This window comes from Colobus angolensis, unplaced genomic scaffold (assembly GCF_000951035.1).
Source record: "Colobus angolensis palliatus isolate OR3802 unplaced genomic scaffold, Cang.pa_1.0 Scaffold121, whole genome shotgun sequence".
Lineage (NCBI taxonomy): Eukaryota > Metazoa > Chordata > Mammalia > Primates > Cercopithecidae > Colobus > Colobus angolensis.
Genome location: NW_012113253.1, coordinates 2,630,174 through 2,633,459, shown reverse-complemented (window position 1 = coordinate 2,633,459; position 3,286 = coordinate 2,630,174).

Here is a 3,286-nt window from a genome sequence, read left to right as displayed (position 1 = left end):
TAGATGCTCATATATAATTACTCATATTGGTAATTAAAGATTTACACATCTGAGTAGTAATGTGAGTATATTTGCAACCCCATTATGTAAGTCATTTTCAAAAGCTGGATAGTGGAATGTTTCAGTGTAAGAAATAGCCAACAAATAGATTACTACTGTATTCGTTCAAGTAATACTTATTGTGGCCTTACTGCATTCTTCTATTACATTATGATCTTGAAATAATGTGTTTTGTTTTGTTGTAGCGTTTGAATGGGGTTTTTGAATGTGATCAATAGTATATTAACAATTTCTTTCTTAAATTAATAAAACATTGTGTTGGAAAAGAGTCAAACTGGGGCAAGCAAGCATGAAAAGATGTAATTTAGGTGGCCCCAGATTTTAATTTGGTATGAGAGCTGGTTTGGCAGATCTGAGGACAATTGAAGATCATGCTGACACCAGGTACTGCTCTCCAGAGGCTACTGCTTTCTAAGAAAGTGGTTCTCTCAGTCAACCACCTCTTTATTATTATACAGCATTGTATACCTAAGCCGAAGATGGCCTCTGTATATTGGTCCCTAGGTTATTTACATCTTCACAGCAGGCTATGAACAGTTAGCTCAAAAACTGGCCAACACCATCAAACTTAAATTTTTACACATGCAGTTGTTTTAAACATAACCCAAATAAGCAGAACTAGGGCCATTTAGAGCTTGAATACCCCACAAAAAAAGCATAGTCACCATCTGCTAGCTATAGATAAGACAAACTCGGGGGCTATAAAAACCCTAAGCTGCTGCTGCCCTTCAGAATTCTCTGACCTAGAGATCCTCTGTCATGCTGCCAAGTGACATCACCTAGACATAGAACCGCCTATCTGATCCCTCTCTCCCCTGGAAGTTCCCTTGACCTCCTCCCCTTCTGGATGGCAGTCCTCCTTTGAGCTATATCCCCGGGAAGTATTACCCTGGAAGTATTACGGGACTTTTCTCACATGCAGATCTATGAAAGTATCACCCAGCTATAGCTTGTGTGTGCTATTGTCATCTCATCATCATTTTTTTTTTTGATCAGCCCCCAAATACTCCAAATGTCCTACACATAGATGCCCAGATATTTCTTGCTCCATTGTGACTCAAAATATGTAACCTGTTACAAGAGGGTGGTCATCTCCTGGGGCCCATTGCTTGCTGTTCTCAGTCCAGGTATACCTAAGTGTCTAACTAGTCTAACTATGACACTCTGTGGAATAATAGAATTTGGGGAGATCATGTGAACACTGCTACTTTTCTTTCCTAAGTAAACCTGGTATTATACTGGGTGATGCTAGTAGAGTGCATGTTTAAGTTCACTTTAAATGACAGAACAGGTTAGTCTTGTAATGAAGCCTGAATATTTTCAACGTTAGAAAGCATGGTATTTTGTAATATCAAGTAACAATAGGTTTAGGCTTTTCCAATACTGACTGCACTGATGACAACGCTTCTTGAAGTAATGAAAGTGGTTTTTTCCTCGAATAATAGACTTTTGATGAAATATTTATATTTTATCCTTTACCTCTGATCATCTTTATACTCGATAGATAATTTTATTCAATATGAAATAACAATGCCTTGTGTTACTGCCCATGTAAATGGGCAATGAATTGACAGGACAGATATTTGTGCCCATCATTTCATATTAATAAATTTCCCTGTTAATATTAGTTATTAACAACTTTAATAACTTTCACTGTTAATTACTTTCACTGTTGTTTTTAACTTTGAATTCAGGCAATAATATATGTCATTGGTTGCCAATTTAACCTTTCTTAGACTAAAGCAATGTTTGAATTGACATTCAGATGCAACAAATGATGCACTTTCTTACTGCATACATAGCTGCTGTTCCATGAGTACTGAGCAAAACACTACTTTTACCTTTTATGTGTAGCTCACAAACAATGAACAAAACATATCATATTAGATTTTAAGTGAAGACTGGAATAAAAATTCCTCAATCTCAGATCCCACATATATACATACTGCACCTATCAAGAACAGATCATAACCTTCTGATTATAATCAACACGTTAAAGGTTTCATCAAATTATGAAACAATAAGAAAGTCTGGGGGGAAATTTTGTGGTTGGATCTCTTGCAATGGCCAGAGTGTGAGGATATTTGTGTTTCAAATGAAAGCTCATTGTGGAGCAATGTACCCATGTCAGTCAGTCTTTCTCCCCAGTTATCACAGAGCTAAATTAATGAGTTCATGAGCAAAATGACATGCACTCAATAACATGGGTGTCCTTTCACCAAGGATGAGCTAACAATGACATTAGATGAGTCCCCAACCTACCAACATCAGAGACCCATGTTAAATCCCCAATAAGATGTCATTTCCTAGGTATACTGGCCAGCCACTAATGGTAGATTAATTACGTTGTATACTGTCTGACATGGAGGTTGCAGCAATTATTCCCCATTACAAAATCATCCTTTATTATATTATATAAATTTGACTTTCCTATGAACAGAACTTTTGTCAGCATCATTCTTTACAGACACACGTACAATTTTATTCATTGACATAACATCCCACACAACATTGCCTTCTAATCAAGAAACTTATTTTTACAGGAAAAAAAAGTGTAATGGGTTTATATCTATAGGATTGACCCATTTTTCATGGATTCAAATACCTAGAAGCAACTGGCTTAATAAAATGGTGGAATATATTATTGGTGGAAATGGTTGAACACTCAGTTATGACACCAAATGAAGTATAACATTATCTGGGGTTCATTACTACAATATGCAAAATATACTCCAAGCAAGTAACTGATATCAGATGCCATTTTTTTTCTCGTGATACATAGGTCCTTAAACAAGGAGTGGAACTGGGAATGCCTCATCTCAGTACTAACCCTTTTGACAAATCCTACAAATATGTCTTACTTTCTGTCAGCTCAACTTTGGACTCTGATCTTATATGCCAGTGGAAGAACGTGGTACACAACCCAATGCAGAAAGACCCACTAAAGACTTAAGCCCTCCGGAAAGAGGATTTCATTACCCTACAAAGGAAAGGGCCATTATCAACTGAATTATCATCTAAAGGCAATGGGAACATGGAATGAAGTGGAGGAAGGATGTTAAGGCTACCAACTAAGTTCTCACCTTCAGCTACAAGAATGAGAACTACAAAAGGTATGCATATTTACTTGATTTTTAAATTATTAATTATATACATATGTTTATATAACTAGTAATTATATAATTCATATATACATGTATACATATACACATACATATATGCATGC